We start from the raw sequence: 23,279 nt of genomic DNA, 5'->3' as shown, positions 1-23,279 counted from the left end.
AGGGTGGCTAATGTAGGCATTTGAAATTGCAAATGAAGCCCGGGATTTAAATATCCCGGGCTTCATTTGCATGTTCCTGGGTGCCGCCATTTTTAAATGCTCCGTAGTTTGAACTACCTGCCGCGGCTACATGCGACACAGACTACGTAGTTCGAATTAAAGCTCCTAATTCAAACTACCGTTATTCCTCCTGCAAGGAGGTTTAACGGTAGTTCGAATTAGGAGCTTTAATTTGAACTGCCTAGCCCGTGCCCCTCAGCACCTAGCCCGTAAACTTCATTCCACAAGGAGTAACAGTTAATTTGAACTAAGGGATTTATCTTGGAATCCTGCTTCTCTGCCACATGTAGACACGGGCAGTTACTTCAGGCTAGTCAGTTTCCAAAATGGCGACTGGCTGGGATTATGCTAATCAAGCACGGGATATTTAAATCCCGCGCTTCATTAGCAATTTTGGTCGCCCTCATTAGCCTCCCTAGTTCGAACTAGGGGGCTAGTGTAGATGTACCGTAAGTCATTCTAAGTTATGCTAGCTATGTTATATAAATTACATAATGTGTGTTATGTTGACAAGAGATGCTTTTTTATCATCTAACTCCCACCTTTTGTTGAGGTGGTGTACTGAAGACACTGGGGGAGCACTTTCTAGTTGACTTATCGTGTCTTCAGTAGATCTGCTAAATTGACACCTATTGCATTAATTGCAGCTGTATCAATTTAGCTCATAGTGAAGACAAAATTCAGAGAAGTTCTAAAAATTTTAGAAATTCCACATGTTGCCAATCTGAGGAGTGGCATCAACCCCTCGTTTGCCTCTCCCCCAGCCAAACAACAGTAGCCAATGCTGTGATGTCCTATCATCAAGTGCCTCCTGTGGGGCTCAGTTCTGCAGTGAAGACAGCAGCAGTAGCCAAATGGGGACTGACTGGATTGTCTGAAATATCTGACCTATACAAGGTGGAATAGTGCTGGACCCAGCAAACTGTCCTTATAAACAACAGGAACAGGTGAACTCTTAAAACATAAAGAATTTTCTTGTCAAGCAACTATTTCTAGTGGGAATAATAAATTATATTAATAATTAATACAAAGGAAACTAAACAGAAAATATAGTGCACATTATCCAGGAAAGATGGTTTCTCAGCATTCGTGTTTTTCAGAATCTCCCAGGAGGCAGCAGCTGTTGTTTAAAGGACATCATCCAAAGCCTATTGACTCTGCTGGGCTTTAGCTCCTGCTCTAAGTATTTACTAGAATTATTTGTTACCATACCCAGGTCTTATCAGTTCTGTAAAAGAAAAAAAATAGTAACCTGATGTGATAAAAGTATTTCAGCTTTAAAATGAAGAATGTAAAATTTCATAAACTCACAAACTGAAAGGGAATTAAAATAAATGTTCAAGTAATCCTCTGGGGAAATTAGTTGTGGATTAAATAATGTTCCTGCCAGGAGAGGTAGAATCCTTACTAAGAATTGAATGACAGTCTCTGTGAGGTGCTATACTAAGCACTGTTCCTAGAAAATGTAAATAAACCAATGTATATGATTTAACATTTATTATTTTGGCTAGATTCACATAGGAAAGCATTCACTGAAGTGCAGAAGCCTGTGAAGGCGAGTAGTTCCTACTTAGGTTAGTGAATGTGACTAAATTCTCCAACAGCCTGGGGGCATAGTATAATAGACACTTATTCTACAAGCAAGTTAGTGAGGAAGAGATAAAGGAAGTGTCATTTGATTCAGAAAAATCGACAGAATCAGTTTAAGTGGTGTCAACCTCTGCCCAATCTGCAGTGTAGCAAAGGGACTCGCTACCCATGACTCCCAGTTCCAGATCCTCCAGTTGGTCAGTGTCATCAGAAATGGGTCTGGATAGATATCATTCAAAAGCCCTTTTTCACCCTGAACATGATAAACCTAGAACAATTGTGTAGATATACATTCAAGAATATATTTAAGAATCAAGCCTTTTAAAGCTTTTTAAAACAAGATTGCATTGTTTACATAAAAAAGACATTTTTTTTTTTGGTAATGTGAAGCTAGCCTTGTCATGTTGGACTGAAAACATTTATTTATCAGTGTCATCTCCATCTGGAATGCCATACTTGACACACTGTCATACTGACCATTGTCCATGATGCACTTGCACATCTCTGGGCAAGACAGGCTGCTGGCCAAACATTTGCAAGGTGGTGAGCCTCTGGTCTTTGCACAGGAGCATTTGTTTAACTGAAGGATTGATTCAGGAGTGTATGGTATTTCTTACATAACGGGCATGATCAGTCTATCCTCTGAGATTCATCCATGCCTGATAGGGAAGATAGTTTTGCATGTGCTTGATCATGCTGGAGCCATTCCATTGCTTGATCATTTCTCCTTTTGACAGCCGATATATATGCACCCATTGTTGGTTACAATATTTCTTTGTTTGCCTGCTTCTTGGAAAACATCCACCAACAGAGCTCTTCAAGTGTCATAATGTTAGTCTTCAGCATGGCATACAAATGCTTCTGGTGCATTTGTGACCTCATCCATGATTTTGTCAGCCTTTTCTGGCACCTTCAGAGAGAGGACAGAGTTTTTGAAGACTGGCTCAAATGTCTTCCAGTAAGCTAATTTGGTCTTTCCAATCAACTTGCCAGTAGTGTTATATCCTGAAAGGGCATGGAAACCTGTCCGTGTAGTAACTTTTAATGGCCTGAGTGATAGTAACATCCCAATTTCCTTTTCAAAATCCCTTCCATATGTCAGGGAGGTACCAGGCAACCATTGCAGAACAGATGGCTAAATCTAAAGCAAAGAAGGATTTCACAGTCTTCTAGTGCTGCAAGGTGCAAGTTCCACATACCAGTCTAAACAGATCAACAGATCAGGTCATTTGAAAAAGTGGGGCTGTGCCCATGAAAGCTAATGATCGCATTTACATGTTTTGTTAGTCTATAAAGTGCTACCAGACCATTTGTTGTTTTTTTAGTTCATCCTGTACTGACTAAGTTGGCTACCCCCTGAAGATCACCTAGGCTGTGTCCAGACTCAGGGGTTTTTTCGGGAAAAGTAGCCTTTTTCCGAAAAAACTTCCCCTGCGTCCAGACTCAAGCCGCGTTCTTTCGAAGTTAAATCGAAAGAACGCGGCTTTTCTTTCGATGGCGGTAAACCTCATTTCACGAGGAAGAACGCCTTCTTTCGAAAGTTCCTCTTTCGAAAGAAGGCGTTCTTCAATGTAAATAGGGCTTCTTCGAAAGAGAGCATCCAGACTCACTGGATGCTTTCTTTCGAAAAAGCAAGCCGCTTTTTCGAAAGTTCAACGTGCAGTCTAGACGCTCTCTTTCGAAAGAGGCTCTTTCGAAAGTATCTTTCGAAAGAGCCTCTTTTGAAAGAGGCTTGCAGTCTAGACATAGCCCTAAAGAGCAACTAAGTCTTGAGCCAAGACTCAAACAGTTTCATGTATTGCCACATCATCCTGAATGCTGGCTTTGTCACCGAATCAACATCATTTAATTGATTGATCTGTTCTGTGAAATTGTAGCTCTCCGTCATGTGCAATAAGTCACTGAGGGTATGTCTACACTACAGCACTAATTTGAACTAACTTAATTCGAATTAGTTAATTCGAACGAAGTTAATTCAAACTAGTGCATCTAGACCTAAAAACTAGTTCGAATTAGCGTTTTGCTAATTCGAACTAGCATGTCCACATTGAGTGGACCCTGAACCGAGGTTAAGGCTGGCCAGAAGCAGTGCCGGCAGGGCATCAGATTAGGACTTAGAGCGTAGAGCTGCTGTCTCAGGCTAGCCGAGGGCTGTGCTTAAAGGGACCCGACCCCCACCCCGGACAGACAGTTCTCAGGGGTTCCCTGCTCGCTTGTCTAACTCGATGAGGGACAGCAAAGCAGTCTTGGCTTGGAGTGCCCTGAATGCCCACACTTGGCACATCACAGCACTCGGCCAGCAGCCCGGCTGCACTTGCCGCAGGCTTCCATCCGGGGGAGGGTCAATCGGGGGGCTGCAGGAGAGCTTCCACCCCGAGGAGCCTGCAGAGCCAGCCCAGTCCTCCCCATCGGGGGCTCGTACCCCATTCCTTCCTCACCTCCTTCCACTTACCCTCCCTATCCCCGCTTCCTGATGTACAAAATAAAGGACACATGTGTTCAAAAATAGAAACTCTCTTTATTGAACAAAACTTGGGGAGACTGGGAAAAGGAGGTGGGAGAGGGGAAGAGACAGCGTGGGAGAGGGGAGGGCAACTAAAATGATCAGGGGTTTGGAACAGGTCCCATATGAAGCGAGGCTAAAGAGGAGACTGAGGGGGGATATGATAGAGGTCTATAAAAGCATGAGTAGTGTGGAGAGGGTGCATAAAGAAAAGTTCTTCATTAGTTCCCAGAATAGAAGGACTAGAGGACACCAAATGAAATGAATGGGTAGCAGGCTTCAAACTAATAACAGAAAGTTCTTTGTCACAAAGCAAATAGTCAACCTGTGGAACTCCTTGCTGCAGGAGGCTGTGAAGGCTACAACTAGAACAGAGTTTAAAGAGAAGTTAGATAAATTCATGGAGACTGGGTCCATGGAGTGGTATTAGCGAGGGGATAGAAATGGTGTCCCTGGCCTCTGTTTTGGAAGGCTGGGGATGGATGGCATGAGACAAATGGCTTGGTCATTGTCTTCGGTCCATCCCCTCCGGGGTAGTTGGTGTTGGCCACTGTCGGCAGACAGGCTACTGGTCTAGATGGGCTTTTGGTCTGACCCAGTACGGCCGTTCTAGGCTCAGGATTGGGGGTCTCACTTGACCACCTTGATTTTCATGCAAACCTGCTCCTGGGTGGCCAGGCTGGCAGCTATCCTGCCCTAGATGGCCACTTTCCTGGGCCTAGTGTGGAGGTTGTGGATGAGGTCCACGATCTCCGCACTAGACCAGGTGGGCGCCCGCCTCTTGCGGCCCCGGGCAGGCTCCTGGGAGCCGCCAGCCAGGTCCCAGAAAGAGGCGGAGGGCTGGGTGGCAGCGGGTGGCCTGTTTGTGCCATGCCAGGTGCAGGGTCTGCTGGCTGAGTGCTGGCAGGCTTGCACCTGGCACAGGCACCGTAGTCAGACCATGCCCCTTTAAGGGCTCCGGGGCCGGGAGGGGGGCAATAGAGTTTCCCTGGTTGTGCACAGAGTGGCCACCAGGGAAAGCTGGGGAGGGCTAGCCTCCCACTAGTTCGAATTAAGTGGCTACACAGCCCTTAATTCGAGCTACTTAATTCGAACTAGGCGTTAGTCCTTGTAGAATGAGGTTTACCTACTTCGAATTAAGTGCTCCGCTAGTTCGAATTAAGTTCGAACTAGCAGTTTGTATGTGTAGCGCCTATCAAAGTTAATTCGAACTAACGTCTGTTGTTCGAATTAACTTTGTAGTGTAGACATACCCTGAGAGACTATACACTGGAGCAGGGTTCCCTCTAAGCTGTGCTGCAGCTCAGCTTCACAGGTGATTAATCAGCCCCACCCAAGCAGAGGCTCAGGGCTGATTAACCACCTGTGAAGCTATGCTGCCCTGCAGCTCAGAGGGAACACTGCCCTGGAGGTGTGGTATTGAACTGCAAGAAACAAAATTGTTTTAGTGAGGGTGCCCCCCCCCAGCTTTATGAAAATTGGCTTATGAATGTGAATATGCAGATCTCTTTTTCACTGATAATGGGAGCTTACACCTGATGAGCTTTCACTGTGTAAAACTTTCACATAGAGAAAGGATGGATTTATTTGGGGTTTTGATCTCTTCTGTGGGTTCGTTTCCTGGATGCTGAGCCCTTAAAACTGCATCCTTCCAGAGCTGAAATGGTTCAGTGTCTGCATTGCTCTGTGGGGGAGGTGTGGTTATCCCAATTCTGTGCCTTGTTTGGGGCAGAGTAGAGGATCTGGCCCACCAGGACAGGGTAGTGGGGAACTTTATAGAGCTAGAAGATGGGTGTCAGTGGCATGATCAGCATACTGAGGAACAATCCCATGGAGTCTTCTCTGAGCACCCCCTGTCACAATGTATATATACACATCAATCTCTGTACCTTTTTTCTGTGCTAACTAACCCAACTGATTACGCCCTGTATAGATTTATTAAAGTGATTTTGGGCAAAATCATGTTTTAAAAGTTCCCTTTGGTTGTTGACTCTGCCTTAGCAATGTGCTAGGATTGGGACAGTATAGGGACAGATTCCTGGCTTTGCTATGGATTCCCCTAGCTTGAGTTCTATGCCACACCTCCCGCCTCTCTGAACCCTGAAGTAGGGAGTGTGTCTGGACAAAGGGGAGTGAGGCTGTGGCATATCTGGTTAGGCCAGACTCAGCCAAGTATATGTTGAATCAGCCCTGAGTCAGATTATCCCTGCCTGGCTCCAGTGAGCTGAGGCTGGGGAGATAATGGTAATGGGAAGTTTTCTTTTTAGCTTTCTTCCCTATCATCCATTTGAGCTGTACTGACTGCAGCAAAGATAATCTAATATCCTCTGGCTTTTGCTGTTGATCACAAGATGTTCATTTCTGTGTCACCATGTGAAGAGTCTAAACACCCACTGCTTTAAAACATTAGCAATGTTTGTTTAGTTAACTTCAGGCATAACTCGACCACAAATGTGAAATTACCTTGTGTTTGCACCATAGACTGGGGTTTAGACAGTTCAAATCTGAGTTTGATTTTGATGTTTGAAGCCAATTTCAAATGAATACATATCTCTGTGATAATATGCTACTATTGAGAGTTTCCCTGCACTCCTACCATGTGTATAAGCACCAGTTCTAGCAGATCAAATAAAAAGCAGCAAAGACTCAAACATTCATGTATTGCCACATCACCCGGAAAGTTGGCTACGTCGCTCATTCAGCCTCACCGAATTGCTTGATCTATTCTGTGAAATTGCTGCACTCCTCTAGAGGCATGTCAGTACATGTGTATATGGTATGGCTATGTCTACACTACCAGGTAATTTTTAAATAAGTTATTTTGAAATAATAACTCCTGAAATAACTATTTCAAAACAAGCTTATTCCTCTTCACAAGCAGGAGTTATAACAAGAAATAACAAGCCCATTATTTTGAAATAACGGGCTTGGAAATGTGTACGCTAGCCTTTTTATTTTGAAATAAGGGGTGCAATTTTGAAATAACTCCCCAATGTAGACATGCCCTATGTGGGCAACAATTATCTGTATGCTACTATGGTGCCTTATAAATATTTCTGTCCATTATAAATGGAGTGCCTGTGTTAGAGATGGGTGCAAACAAAAGCTTCTCATCCAAACACTCATACATTTTGGGTTGTTTGAAATCCAGATCCATATTTGCATTTGGATTTTGGAATTGGGCCCATCTCTAACACTTTACAGACTATGGCCTAAGTTTAGGATGTAGTTCATAAGTTTGCACTATAGATCTCATAGCTGCAAGGCACAGCTCTCCTGCATATTCTTCAACTACCCAGGGGTGCGATAGGTGAGGTCCACAAGCTGTTAGAATGGATCTCTGGTCTACCCCCATCAATGCAAGACATTCAGGACAATATGTTTCCTGGCAATTTCATTTCAGTGGAAGTTCTGCACAAATGCAGGATGATAATAAGCAGTGGGTAATTGTTTTGTGGATAAAATAATCCATCGTGCAAACACAAGATAATTTCATATTTGCATTCGAGATATTTCTGAACTTAACTAACCAAACATTGGTAATGTTTTAAAGCAGTGAGCCTTTAGTCACTTGACAGTATGACACCGAAATCAACATCTTGTGATCAACAGGAAAAGAAAAAAAACGAAAAACTCTCACTATTCTGATGTCATCTCCTATTGTAATTGTTGTTTTTGGGAGCGAGACCATAGATCTCAATACTCTGCATTGTCTCATTGTGAGATCAAGGTCCTTGTTGCTGATTGATTCATGCTTTTTTTCTTTCGCCTGGGCAATATGCTTTAAATGAAACAGACACTTAGGGATGAAAACTGGAGCTATTTTCCTCCCCTCCCTCAGGTGGTTTTAGTATATAAATTGTGCAATGTTTCAGATCCCATAATAATCTCAAAATGGTAACATTCATTTTGCTCTCAATGAGCTCAGTCCTGAAAGGTGCTGAGTGCGCTCATCTCTTAAACCTTGAAGGTGATATCCTTCCTCGTGGTGAGTACTAACTTACTCCTTGAGTTATCCCATTGATAGCAGTGGGACCACTCATGAAGCAAGGTACCACTCCAGCTGGCTATTGCACTCTGGCGTGTAGTAAAGTAGTAAAATCTCTACGAGCTTAAATTTCTTCATACCCCAACTGGTCCATCATCCATGTTTTTCTGTTTTGATAAATATATTTTATATTCATATTCTTAATCCGATCATGGATGTGTGCCATATTCTGCGGGCCTGATTCATTAGATCATATGCAGTGTTTTACACTGTACGCTAATTACATGACATTGGATTACAGAGCTTTTTGTATATTTCAAAATGATCATTCTTTGGTAGCACATCTGCCCTCTTTCCAAAACTAAGCATTTCATTTTCACTGACATGTGCCTATGAGAGGGTGGAAGCCTCTGGGCCCAACCACACCCCATCTCAGAGAAGAGCTGAAGAAACCTCCTCCTGTGGTAATTGCTTGAACCATATTAGGAATTAACTAATGACTGATGGGTCAGGATTTGGCCCTACAGAAACATAAATCTATTATAAAAATGCACACTGTATTTCAGAGAACATTACTGGTCAATCAGATGAAGAATTTTGCCACAGTACTTAATTTTTCTGTGTTCTGTGGAATAATTAAAATCATTCGATATCAAAGAAAAAGTTGTAGCCCTTCTGGCCTATCAGAATGAACTTCCATTTATGTTCTTGGGTTTGCTTATGTTCCCCTGTGTGCTTCCCCTGCAAAAATAGACAGCTCTGAACAAACCACTTTATAAATAGATGATAAATTATAGCACCGAGTGCTGTATGTGCAGTAAAGGGGAAATCAATGACATTGTGCTGATTGGACCCTTGGTTGCCTTCAGCAGCTGAATACCATTCCCTGCAGATGGAGGATTTCATCATTCAACTTTTTGCAGAAACTGCTGCCATTTTCTAGTTAAGGAGAGATGATTGTTTCAGGTAACACGTAGGTTTCAGCTAACGATGTAGAGGAAATAGTTTGTGTGTGACTTTCTAGTTAGTTAGCATGACCCACATTACATACATGCCTTTGCATAATTCATAGCTATGCCTAAATTGTAAATAGCTGTGGGCCAGACTGCGGCCTGTCTTTTGTGCCTGTGCAGCAGGGTAAGGGGCTTTACGTCACCCCTTTACTCCTTCACATGAGTCACCCATACTGTGGGCAGACGTGAAGAGGGGACACTACCCACCACAGAGTTACTCCATGACCTCCCATCCCCCCTGCAGGAGGGCAGAAGCGGGAGAGGAATGTGTGGTGACTTATCAACATGCTGGTCAGTGTGGCTGCACTGGTGCGCCAGGAGATGACTATGGTGGCAGCTGGATACGTTTCCTGTGAAGCAAAGGAAAACTGATTCAAATTCGCAATCTTGCCTTGGCCTGAGACAGCTTTGACATGTGCATTTCAACAGTTCTGTTAAGAACAGAAATGTACAGAAATGTGGTGTTCTTGTTTGGTTTCACTCAGCCTCAAGGTAAAAGTAAGCTGGTGAGCCCTGGTGCACAGGTCCAGCAAGAGCAAGTTGAGCTGTAGCAAAAGCCAGCGGGGAGCTATTGAAAGGGCTGGCTGGGACCCAGATTGCAATAGAACTGTACCTATATGAAATTTTAAGTGACTTTCACTGTTGTTCAGCCCTTAATGAGGTGAATGCCAGTTGACCTCAGGATTTGGCTGGTGCTGTATCAAAAGTGTGAGCAGGAGTGGCCTGAGGCGGGCTGCGGCAGCTGGTGCCCCCGGCAGAACGCGCGATCGGTGCCCCCACCTGCAGGGATGTCAATGGACTGATATTATCATCAGGCACCCCGGATACCCTGTGAGGTCATCATCGGGTGCCCCGGGTGGCGGCCGAGTCCGCCTATAGTTACAGGCCGCCCCTAAGTGTGAGACCAGACTTCTCCATTTGTCCTGCTTCAACCCAGCCAGATTTTGTTGCTAGTTAGTGATACATACCATTTTTATTTCTTGAAAAGAGCTCAGTAAATATTAACATCAGGAGTTCTTGGGCACTGCCTTTGAAATAAGTCCCTGAGACACTGGGGCAGCTCTTTTACTCAGTGTTCTTTTACAGTACCGGAGGCCCCTGCTTTACAACGGCCCGATTTATGACCCCCTCCACTTACAGCCTTTTCCGGAAGTGTGGAAGTGGCCAAAATCCCCTGACTTACATCCTCGGCCCCTCATTTACAATGGAGCATGATGCCTGTTGTAAATGCAGGCTTGAGTTACCACACCCCCAACTTGCGATGCTATCTCTGGAGCTGATTGCAACGCAAGTCAGGGGCAGCCTGTATTATACACTAGACCATAAAGCAAATCCAAGACAATTGCTCAGTTTGAACCTTAGAACAGATTAGATTTAAAGGCAAAATCTAAGGACAATGTGCAGCTATCAGATCAAAACAGAAAATCTATGGGTACATGTACACAGTCACGTTATATAACACATCAACAGTTCAAGACTTTATTTCGAAATAATGTTGAGCTGGAGGACTTCTTACTCCAACTCCTGTAGCCCTCATTTCACGAGGAGTAAGGGAAGTCAAAGGGAGAGTGCTCTTCCTTCAACTTCCTACTGCGTAGATCGTGCCAAAAGCCCAATTAAGCTATTTTGATGTCAGCTACGGAATTGACATAGCTGAAGTTGCGTAGCTTAATTCACCTTTAGCCCTGCTGTGTAGATGTGCCCCAACAGAAAGCTCCTGCCATCCTTTCAGTGTTGCCTGCATCATTAAGTAGAGCAACAGGATCACACCTCTTTTCCTTTCCTTTGCACTTTCAGATCAGAAGTCAAAATAACACTTTTGGATTCCAGGGGGAACTGCATCCAACTCTCTCTCTGTTGAGAAAAATGAGACTATGGGAAGTGAAAACACCTGAGAGAGTTTCCATTCATGTTAATTTAGGCATCAAAAGAAATGTCTGGCAATGCAAAGAAAATAGCAGTAAGAGATCTAAATTGTATGAACAGAGAATAATAAGATAAAATTGAAGTGCCGTAAAATGCACCTCTTGAGTTTCGTGCCTCTAGAGAAAAATGCTGCGGTTGTCAGTAAACATCTAACTAATAAGAGGAGTGAAAATGTGGCGTGGGGAAGGGGATAGAATAATTGATTGTTGGGGATTACGTCTCAATATAACTTGGGCTTAAACGGGGAAAACAATGTCTGCTATTTGAACTGAAGCAAGACACTGAGAATATACTGAAGGGAAGATGGATGGCCTGCAGCGGGATACCAGGAAATAATTGCATTCAGAGTTGTCAAGCGAGGTAGCTTCATCTCCATTCATGAAAGGAAAAGCAGCAGCAAAACAAGGAAAATTCTCATTTGAACAGAGTTCTTACAGAGTATGCTGGGGTATCCACATGGAAAGAGGAGTGACAGGATCAGGCCAGCTTCCTGCTGAGCTAAAGAGGTGGTTTCCTGCTTTATCAGAACACTGGATGTGACTTGGAGATGTGCTGGTGTGTTGGTGAGAGATTGTTACTCAGATGGATACTGGCAAAGGCATTCAAATCTTCTGCAAACAGGATGAAACTGCTAAGGGTAGATCTCTAGAGGAAAACCTGGGAGGGCAGGTGAGTGGGGGCGATATCTTCCTTTTCAAGGGGGAGATAGCCAGTACAATTTGCTAATCTCAATTTAATATATACATTTTTAGTTTAATCTACCAATTGTTACTACACACTGAGAGAAGCATCATGTTTTCCAGGCCCCAGGTCAGGAAAGCATTTAAAGACATGTTTAAGTCCACCCCATTCAACAAAGCACTAGAAAACATGCTTAAGCCCTATAAGCTTACATTTAAGCCCAATAAAGAGAGACTGCAGGATCAGGACCAAAGAGCTTAATTCAAAGCCACTAAACTTAGTGGAACGACTTGCACTGATTCCACTTAAAGAATAGGCATTAGCAGCAACTGCTCTAATAACTATGTCAACAATGCCATATTGAAGAGCAAAGACCTATAATAACAAATCAGCTTGAGTTTCAAGCTTTTAAGTGCTTATTGCAAGAAAACACATGAAGTGTCCTATAAACTTTATGTAATTTCCCTATTGATTTTCACTTTTGCTCTTCATAAATATATTCACTTAATTTTCCAGTCTTCTGCTCCCAAGGTTTTACATCTCAGTGAAACATCTTAACATTGACTACAGTTTGGATTATCTTACTCAGCTGAATGGACCTTTTTCACTTTTAGCATCACACACATTGCTAGGTGACCCTTATAACCTTTGGCCACATTTTCTGTTCCCTTTTCTTGTTCCAGACATTGCTTTACACTATTTAATTTCTTCCAAAGCTTGACTTCTAAAATGCTCCCTGCTGAAATTCAACATCCTTACTCTTACTCATTTTGATTCTCATCATTGGTTCAGGCACGGGATGAATTATGCCAGCGCTGAGCTACCAAAAACACAGTTGGACAACTCTCTGAGACCAGACTAGAGCAAGGTTGAAGACTTTAGTCTTACTTCCCTTTTTTAGGAGCTTGTATCTCCCACAGGCATTCCTGCCATGCTTCAGTTTTCCACGCTTGGTTTCAGCCCACAGGTTAATTGTTTGAGTGAAAGTGGCTGAGCTATTGTGAAGATATTTGAACATGACAAAACTATTTCTCCACGTGTTTCAGTCATGCTGGGATAACTCCAAAGTGACTGAAGCTCAAATATGGGGTTAATACTGCCCATCTCATTCATAATTTTGTCATAGAAATCATTGGAATAAAGTAAGACACTGTAGGCTTCTTGTGCAAGATTGCGGAAGAGATCTTCTGCAAAAACTTCTTGCACAAGAGTGCTTTCACACTGCAAAAGTGCATCAGAAAAGTGATGCGCTTTTGTGCAAGAGAAAGTCCAGACTGCATGGATGCTTTCTCCCAAGAAAGTTCTGATTGCCATTAACAGAATGGCCACCAGGTTACCTGTGCTTCTTTGGATAGGCTGTTTTTGTGCAAAACCCTCCAGCTGCCCGTCCACACACACCTTTTTGTGCAATAACTCTTGTGAAAAAAGGAGTTATTCTTCATAGAAAGAGGAATACCAGCACCGCAAAAACCCCTCTGTTCTGTCAATTCCCTATACATTTTCTTGCACAAAAATGCACTTGAGGTGTGGACGCTCCACGAATTTTGCACAAAAACTCTGCAATGTAGACATAGCCTCAGGTGTGACCTCTTGGCTGCTATGTGACACTTCACAATCAAATCCAGTTTGAAGAAAATAGGATCAACAGTTTCAAATAGCAAATCCTGTGGTCTTTTCTCAGACTTGCACAGGACTAACCAGTGGCAGTCCCTGCTATATGTTGCTAGGGATGGGTGTAAACATCTGTCTTCAGCCCTTTTGCAAGCACCAGCCACAATCACAGTTCCTGCCTTCTCCACTGAGCATGTCCACATGGCAGTCATGGGGAGCTAATGCAGCTTGGGAAGACATACTTGAACTAGTTTTCATCTAGCTAGCTCAGATAGGGAAGCAGCTGGACTATGATAACAAGGGCTGTCGGGTGGAGATGATTAGATTAAAGCCAGTTCAGGAATGTCTACATGAGCTACAATTGCACATACACTGAGGCTACCTCTGTGCTGAAATCAGACTATTGGCTGGCTCAGTTCAGCTGACTCTGGATCACAGAGATGACTCTGGATCACTGAGGGGCTAAAAACTGCTGTGTAAGCCTGAGTCCATTGACCTATGCTCTGAGACTCGATGCCATGAGTGTTTACTGCAGTGTAGTGGCACTCGAAAGACCCCAGGAGACTAGCCATCCTAAAGTTGACCGGGGGGTGGGGACCCTGGACCATTTTCCATAGAAAGGCTGGGGAACTCTGGGTGGCATTGTGCATGTAGGCAGCCACTTCACAATGGTCCCCACCAAAGTCATCAATGGAGACAGAGCCCTAGGCTGCCACATGAAAAGCACAGGCCTCTTCCCTGGAGCTAGAGAAGTAGGGGCAGTTATAGCCAGCATTCTCCTGCCTGTGGGCCACCCATGCCAGTGTGCTCTGCATCCACCCTACTTACATTTGAATACGGTGGTTAGAAGGCAGGTGCAGAAAGGTGTGCCAGTGTGCTTTAAAGTGGGCTTGACGTGTTTTTCAAGAATTGTGCATTAGATGGAGGGTCTGATTCACTGCCATGTTACGCCAGACTTCCTCCAGGACAACTCTGCTGAAATTAATGGAGTGCCCGGGAAGCCACCCCCTACTGCTAGAGGGAACAGAACACAAATGGCTGGGACATAGCACACTTGGGTTTGGAGGTTTTGTTTGTTTTGATTTTTTTCTTTTACTTTAAAGCCTTTGTTTCCATTTAAAATTTTTCCTTAATTGTGTATTAGTCAGGTGCCATTGTACGCTAAGCACAGGAAATCAACTAAACCATAATGACAACATTACCTACGGCCCAAGTGAGAGAAATAGATCTATTTTTCCAGTGAGCTACAAAGGAGAGATAAAAAAAGTCAAACACTGGCTCTTTGGTGTGTGTTGACCTGCCTGCCTCCAGGATGCCTCCACTCAGAGGTTAACTTTAAAGTTCAACTGCAGGCACCAGGCCACTGGAATTTATTCTGCTTTGCTGGAGGCCTATAGAGCTCAGGACAGACACAGAGAGTTCAAAGCCTGATTGAGAGGCTTTCATTCAAAATTCCAAAGAACAGCAGAGTAACTTTCCATATGGCTGTCAACACTCACATGGGTTCAGCTGTGTCAGTGATGGGATGGGGAAAGGCATTTATCCAGGAGAGGGAAACTAACTTGTCCTGCCTCTCTCCAGCCCCGCAAGTGAGACTGGGAGGTGAATTAACAAGAAGGGAGTACTTGGAGGAATATTTCCCTGGGATCTCACTCAAGCTTACGAGCTCTGGCAGAAGCAGCAATGCTCCACAAAGGACCTGTGTACACACGATTTTTGCACCATTGTGACTATGTCATTTTAGAAATTTATGGCAATAAACTGTAGCTATATAAGCATCTCTGTATGAGTCTAACTGCATCCATATTACAGGGACTGTTTCATTTTAATTGTATTGATTTCTTAATCATAATTCATTTGTAAACATACCAGAGGCAAAGGGAGCAGGGGGAGGGAGCAATATCTATCAGAAGCAGTGGAGGGTTGGGGGCAGGGCAGCTACGCAGTAGCAGCTCTTGCCTGTGGGGGATCCAAGCTCCCTGAGGACAGAGGCTTCTCTGCATCTCTAGGTTTATTACCCAATATCTAACATCCCTACTAAGGGCCTGTCTGGGCAGGTCTGGGGGGAAAGCGGGTAGGCCCAAGGAGACACATATAAGGCCAATGTCCAGGTCAGGTTCTTCTGCCAGCCATGATGATTTCCCTTTTAAGAGTAGCCCCAGGAAGAGCTGCTAAAGCCATGATGACTCCTCTGGAACCTCAGGGCCAAGAAATGTGGAGCAAGTGTCAGAGACCTGGCTGTGTTGCCAGCCATACCTCATAGAATAGCTGTCTGAGATGGGGCATGGATGTCGCTCTACCCTTCGGTAGACTGGATGGCACCAGGAGGGCTAGTGCATGCTACACCTGCTCAAGCATGACAGGTTGCAGCTTAGTGCACTTTCCCACTGCATCTCAAGGTGCTATGCTCACTATCCCTCCCCTTTCCATCAGGATGCGGGCTCCTGCATCCTTAATTTGGCTTCCAAATAGTTATCGACTTGGTTTTCTCTCTAGTGTCTGAGAGCTAAACTGCAGCACATGGATCTAGAAATACTTTGCACTTTTGCCATTGTGTTTGCAGACTATGGCAGGGCAGAGCTGTGCCATCTGTGTATTTATTTCACATTCAAGATGACTGTGTGTTTCAAACAGAAATAAGCCCTTAGGGGCAGTCCATTAATGTGTATGAGAATGATGCAGCATCTATACCAGCCAGGGTGCAGTGGAAGTGAAACTTGTAGTGAGGATCTACCACATTTGGTACGAACCAGTGTTTCATTGTCACTTACTGACATCTACTGGCTATCATATGAATTATTTCTCAAGGCTTTCGTGAAGAGACAGAGAGAAAAGATGAGCATTTGAAGTCAATGGGAGGTCTCTAAATATCAGGCCCTAAATTAAGCGAGTCTTTGCTTTTTTAGCCTGAAAGACGGGAGTGGTAGCAACTAGGGATGTTAGATATCAGGTAACTGAACAGTTGTGTAACCACATGAAATCTTTGTGGTGATGCCACTATTCGATAGTCCCTGGGGATTCGATAGACCCCACTCCTGGGGAACCTCCTGCCACCCGGCACTGCTGCCTCTGTATCATATCAGAGGCAGCAGCACAGAGTGACAGGGAGAGCTGGTCTGTGAGGGAAGACAGTATAAAAGCCTGCTGCCTCATGCTGATGCCTCTGATATGCTTTATATAGGCCTGCCAGCAGGGGAAGGCAAAGAGGGCAATTATCCAAGGACCCAGGGCTCACAGTGGTGGCCTGAGCCTAGCGCCCTTTACATTATTTCAAGCAGCATCAATGGATGACTGAGGTAGAGGTATGGCATTGTGTGGGGGGTGCAGGGGGCAATTCTGTCAGCCCTCCTGGCTTTATACATCCAAGTGTCAGCAAATTAAAAGTGCAGCACGTCAGCAAATAGGAGCTGTATGACCTAGTACACATCATACCAGAGAAGGGCTCAGGAGACTTGTCTTTGTTCCCCAAGTATTTTAGGGGTTTAATATTTAGTAGGGTTTTAGTCACCTACTGGGTGACTTGGGCAAATTACTTCACTGCCCTATGCCTCCTTTTCCCCCTCTTGACAGCCTTTGTAAAGCACTTTTAAATTTATTGATGAAAAGTGTTGTTTAAGAGCTAGGAATTATTATTGTTACTTGGGGAACAAAGATAAACTACTCTTATTTGAGAGAAATGATGAATGAAAAGACTATTTAACATGAATGAAAAGGTATTCTGCAACTCTCTCCACACAATATAGAAAATTAACTCCTCATGCCATAACCACCAACAGAGCTAATACTTTCTGTAGTTTAGCTAACAGGTAGTTACTGGGACTGAACTTTTAATTTGTTGGTGGGTGGCTTAATGAATTAATGCATTCCAAAAAGAAAAGAAACTCAGCATTTTAAATCACTTTGGGTGAAGGAGGCAGAATCAAAAGGTCTGCACCACTGAGAGGGATGGACGAAACATACTGGCTGCGTCTAAACTGGCAAGTTTTTCCGCAAAAGCAGTTGCTTTTGCAGAAAAACTTACCAGCTGTCTACACTGTCTGCTTGAATTTCCGCAAGAACACTGATGATCTAATGTAAGATTGTCAGTGTTCTTGTGCAAATACTATGCTGTTCCTGCTCGGGAAAAAGCCCTCTTGTGCAAAAGCATTCGCACAAGAGGGCCAGTGTAGACAGCTAAAAACTGTTTTGCATAAAAAAGCCCCAATGGCGAAAATGGCGATAGGGGCTTTCTTGTGCAAAACTGCGTCTAGATTGGCACGGACACTTTTCCACAAAAAGTGCTTTTGTGCAAAAGAGTCCGTGCCAATCTAGACGCTCTTTTCCGCAAATGCTTTTAATGGAAAAACTTTTCCGTTAAAAGCATTTGCAGAAAATTATGCCAGTCTAGACGCAGCCACTGTGAATAAGCAGACAGTGTAGATGGATGTAATAGCACTTTTCTGGCCATTCCAGTCAAAAAATGATGCACAAGTGTGATTTACCGATCTAAGCCAAAAGATAACACAATTGCATGAGTTGTACAGAGGAAGCTTTCAGAGTTCTCAGAGCTTAGGGAGACATCTCTTGTATATGCACATTTGAATCATGATGGCTACCTTTCCCAGAAAGAATACACTGAGGCATAACACCAGGAAAAGGACACAAGACAATCTTTCTCAGAGAAATACAGGGGAGCCAGGCCTAAAACTCTTACTTAAACAAGAAAAGGTTGCAGGATCAAGTCCAAAAGATAATACTAGATGAGTGTTTCTCTAAATGGTCCATGAAACCACTTTGAGAAACCTGCTAACTGTCCGTGCCGGTTTGTTTACTTACTGGCACCACGACTATGGAGCCTCGTGGCTCCCATGGCCTCTGGTTAGCCATTTGCAGCCAATGGAAGCTACAGGAAGTGGCAGCTCAACCCATGCCACTTCCCGCAGTTCCCCTTGGCTGCAAACGGTGAACCGGAGCCAATGGAAGCCAGGGCACTAGTAAATAAACAAACTGGCCCAGCCAGTTAGCAGGTTTCTCAGAGGGTATGTCTACACTTGCAGCCTATTTCAGAATAGGGCTGCAAATGTAGGCATTCAGAATTGCAAATCAAGCCTGGGATCTTCCCGGCTGGGTGCCATTTCTGAAATTTACAAGCTCGGAATAACTGCCCGCGTCTACACGCGGCAGTGAAACGGGCGTTCAAAATAAAGCCCTATTTCGAACTATCTGTTAAACCTCATTGCAGGAGGAATACAGAGTCTGCAAATAGGCTGCAAGTGTAGACATACCCAGAGTGGTTTTCAGACCACTATGAGAAACACTTTACTAGATGAATGAACAGAGTTGTTTTAAGTTTAATATACTCTGTCTTAAAACACCATAAAATATACATTCAAAATTGATGTTAAAATAAGAAAAGCAAGGAATTGTAGCTAATGCAATGTGGGTACTGATATCCCTCCCTCTGATCTCAATTAAAATTATAGGCATCCCTGAAAATCAAGTCTTGAAAATTGCAGCAAAATGCCCTATTGATCTCCTGAGGCACAATGAGGGGCATTCTTGACCAAGCTGGGAGCTCCTTAATAAAAGTGGTAATGTCATTTTTGTGTGCTATTTTCTACACATAACAGTATAAACTGAAAGTAAAAACTCAACTTCAACACCAAATTGAGATTTCGTTAGCACAAGAATCATCAAGCAATACACAGGTAAGGTTCCCACAGCAGTTTTAACCTATCCTATTATGCCTACACACTACTGTAGGGTCTTTGCTGTTGGACTCACAAATTACCCACTTCTGAAGGGTAGAAATCATAGAATCATAGAAACATACAGCTGGAAGACACCTCAGAAGGCCATCAAGTCCAGCCTCCTGCCCAAGGCAGGACCAATCCCAATTAAATCAACCCAGCCAGGGCTTTCTCAAGCTAAGACTTAAACACCTCTAGGGATGGAGATTCCACCACCTCTCTAGGTAACCCATTCCGCTGCTTCACCACCCTCCTAGTGAAATAGTTTTTCCTAATATCCAACCTGGACCTTTTCCACTGCAACTTGAGACCATTGCTCCTTGTTCTGCCATCTGTCACTACTGTGAACAGCCTTTCTCCAGCCTAATCATTTTGGTTGACCTCCGCTGGACCCTCTCCAATACGTCCACATCCTTTTTGTAGTGGGGGGCCCAGAACTGGACACAATACTCCAGATGTGGCCTCACCAGAGCCGAATAAAGAGGAATAATCACATCTCTGAATCTACTGGCAATGCTCCTCTTAATGCACCCTAATATGCCATTATCCTTCTTGGCTACAAGGGTACACTGTTGACTAATATCCAGCTTCTCATCCACTGTAACCCCCAGGTCCTTTTTTGCAGAACTGCTACTTAACCAGTTGGTCCCCAGCCTGTAACAATGCTTGGGATTCTTCCATCCCAAGTGCAGGACTCTACACATGTCCTTGTTGAAGCTCATCAGATTTCTCATGGCCCAATCCTCCAATTTGTGTAAGTCACTCTGGACTCTATCCCTGCCCTTCAGTGTATCTACCTTTCCCCCTAGCTTAGTGTCATCCGCAAACTTGCTGAGGGTGCAATCCATTGCCTCGTCCAGGTCATTAATAAAGATGTTGAACAAAACAGGTCCCAGAACCGAACCTTGGGGCACTGTGCTAGAAACTGACCACCACCCTGACATCGAGCTGTTGATCACTTCCCGCTGGGCCTGACCTTTCAGCCAGCTTTCTATCCATCTTACCATGCATTTATCCGGTCCACATTCCCTTAACTTGCTGGCAAGAATATTATGGGAGACTGTATCAAAAGCCTTGCTAAAGTCAAGGTATATCGCATCCACTGACTTTCCCATATCTACAGAGCCTCATCATAGAAACTAATCAGATTGGTCAGGCACAACTTAACCTTCATGAATCCATGTTGACTATTCCTGATCACCTTCTCCTCTTCCAAGTGCTTCAAAATGGATTCCTTGAGGATCCCCTCTGTGATTTTTCCGGGGACTAAGGTAAGACTGAACAGCCTATAGTTCCCTGGATCGTCCTTTTTCCCTTTTTTGAAGATGGGCACTACATTTACCTTTTTCCAATCATCTGGGATCTCTCCCGATCTCCACGACTTTTCAAAGATAATGGCCAAAAGCTCCTCAGTGACATTTGCCAACTCCCTCAGTACCCTCAGATGTATTAAGTCCAGACCCATGGATTATGTACGTTTAGCTTTTTTAAATAGTTCTTAACCTGTTCTTTCCCCAACAAGGGCTGTCCACTTTCATCTCATATTGCGTCACTTAGCGTATTAGTCTGGGAGCTGACCTTGTCCATGAAGACAGAGGCAAAGAAAGCAATAAGTACTTCAGCTTTCCCCACATCATCTGTCACTAGGTTACCTCCTTCATCCAGTAGGGGCCCCACACTCTCTCTGATCACCTTCTTCTTACTAACATGCCTGTAGAAACCTTTCTTGTTATCCTTCACATCTCTTGCGAGTCGCAATTCCAATTGCACTTTCGCCTTCCTGATAATCCCCCGGCATTCTCGAGCTATATATTTATACCCCTCCCTAGTCATCTGTTCAAGTTTCCACTTTTTGTAAGCTCCCTTTTTGTGCTTAAGTTCACCAAGGATTTCCCCGGTGAGCCAATCCGGTCTCCTATCATATTTGCTTCTCTTTCTATGCATTGGAATGGTTTCTTTCTGTGCCTTCAATAAGGCTTCTTTAAAATACTGACAGCTCTCCTGGGCTCCTTTCCCCTTCATGCAGGGGCGGATATAGGGCAGGGCGAACGGGGCAGCTGCCTCGTGCCCTGCGCTTCAGAAAGCCCCGCACATGAGCCGTGGTGCCGCTGCGCATGTGCATGGCGTCACTGCGCATGAACCGTGGCAAAGGGGGGGCCCCGCGGAATTATGCTGCCTGGGGCCCTGCAAAACCGTCATCTGCCCCTGCCTTCATGTAAGCTTCCGAGGAGATTCTGCCCATTGGGTCTCTCAGGGAATCAAAGTCTGCTCTTCTGAAGTCCAAGGTGTGTATTTTACTACTCTCTTTTCTTCCTTTGGTCAGGATCCTGAAATCTACCATCTCATGATCACTGCTTCCCAGGTTGTCACCCACCTCTCCTTCACTATTAGTTCCTCCCTGTTTGTGAGCAGCAGGTCAAGCTGCACATGGCCCCTGGTCGGATCCTTCAGCACTTGTACCAAGAAGTTATCATCAACATTCTCCAAAAACTTCCTGGATTGTCTGTGTACTGCCGTATTGGTCTTCCAACAGATGTCTGGGTGATTAAAGTCCCCCATGAGAACCAGGGCCTGTGATCTGGAAACTTCTCTCAGTTGTCCGAAGAAAGCCTCATCTACCTCATCCACCTGATTCAGCGGCCTGTAGCAGATACCAACCACAACATCACTGCTTACGCAGTGCTGTTGCTTACGCCTCTAAACTTGATCCAAAGTCTATGTCTAGACTGCAAGCCTCTTTCGAAAGAGGCTCTTTCGAAAGATATTTTCGAAAGAGCCTCTTTCGAAAGAGAGCGTCTAGATTGCACGCGGAACTTTCGAAAAAGCAAGCCTCTTTTTCGAAAGAAAGCACCCAGTGAGTCTGGATGCTCTCTTTCTAAAAAGCCTGTTTGCTTTCAAGAACGCCTTCTTTCGAAAGAGCACTTTCGAAAGAAGGCGTTCTTCCTCGTGGAATTAGGTTTACCACCGTCGAAAGAAAAGCCGCATTCTTTCAATTTAATTTCGAAAGAACGCGGCTGCAGTCTAGACGCAGGTGAAGTTTTTTCAAAAAAAGGCTACTTTTTTCGAAAAAAAACCCTGAGTCTGGACACAGCCATAGACTCTCAACAGGCTTTCCTCCCTCTATATACTGGAGTTCTGAGTAATCATAGTGCTGTCTTACACATAGTGCAACTCCTCCTTTTCTCCCCTGCCTGTTCTTCCTGAACAGTTTATACCCTTCCATGACAGCGCTCCAGTCATACGAGTCATCCCACCAAGTCTCTGTTATCCCAATTAAATCATATTTCTTGGACTGGGCCAGGGCCTCCAATTCTTCCTGTTTGTCACCCAGCCTTCTTGCATTGGTGTACAAACACCTTATATAACCAGTTGATTGCCCTACCCTCTCCATTTGAATCAGGGGTCCTCCTTTGTTGCTTGTTCCTCTTTGCATTTCGTCCTGGTATCCAACTTCCCCACTCCTGTCAGGGTTTTGGTCACCGTCCCCCAACGAACCTAGTTTAAAGCCCTCCTTGCTAGGTTTGCAAGCCTGCCCGTGAAGATGCTCCTTCATCTCTTTGTTAGGTGGATCCGATCTCTTCCTAACAATCCTTGTGCCCAGAATAGAGTCCCATGGTCGAAGAAACCAAAGCCTTCTCTCCGACACCACCTGAGCAGCCACGCATTTACTTGCTCAATTCGACGATCTCTACCCAGTCCTTTCCCTTCAACAGGGAGGATGGATGTGAATACCACTTGCACTCCAAATTCTTTGATCCTTCTTCCCAATTCTATGTATTCCACAGAAACCTGCTCAAGGTCATTCTTGGCCGTATTATTAGTTCCCATGTGGAGAAGCAGGAAGGAGTAGCGATCCAAAGGTTTGATCAATTTTGTAAGACTCTCAGTCACATCCTGAATTCGAGCTCCCAGTAAGCAGCACACCGCTTGAGATTCCAGGTCCGGACAACAGATGGATGGCTCAGTCCCTCTTAGGAGGCTGTCCCAGACCACCACCACCCATCTTCTTCTTTTGGGGGTGGTGGTCATGGAACCCCCATCCCTAGAACTATGCATCCCAAGCTTTCCAGTAGAAGTGATTTCCTTCTGATTTCTTCCTTGTGAGGTTCCTTCCAAAGCACTCACCATCACAGAGCCTGTGGAGAGAGCCTGAAAGGGTATGTCTATACTACAGCGCT

Source organism: Pelodiscus sinensis, chromosome 3 (genome assembly GCF_049634645.1).
Source record: "Pelodiscus sinensis isolate JC-2024 chromosome 3, ASM4963464v1, whole genome shotgun sequence".
NCBI classification, from domain to species: Eukaryota; Metazoa; Chordata; order Testudines; family Trionychidae; genus Pelodiscus; species Pelodiscus sinensis.
The sequence above is the reverse complement of the archived record's forward strand: the minus strand, read 5'-3'. Positions refer to the sequence as shown.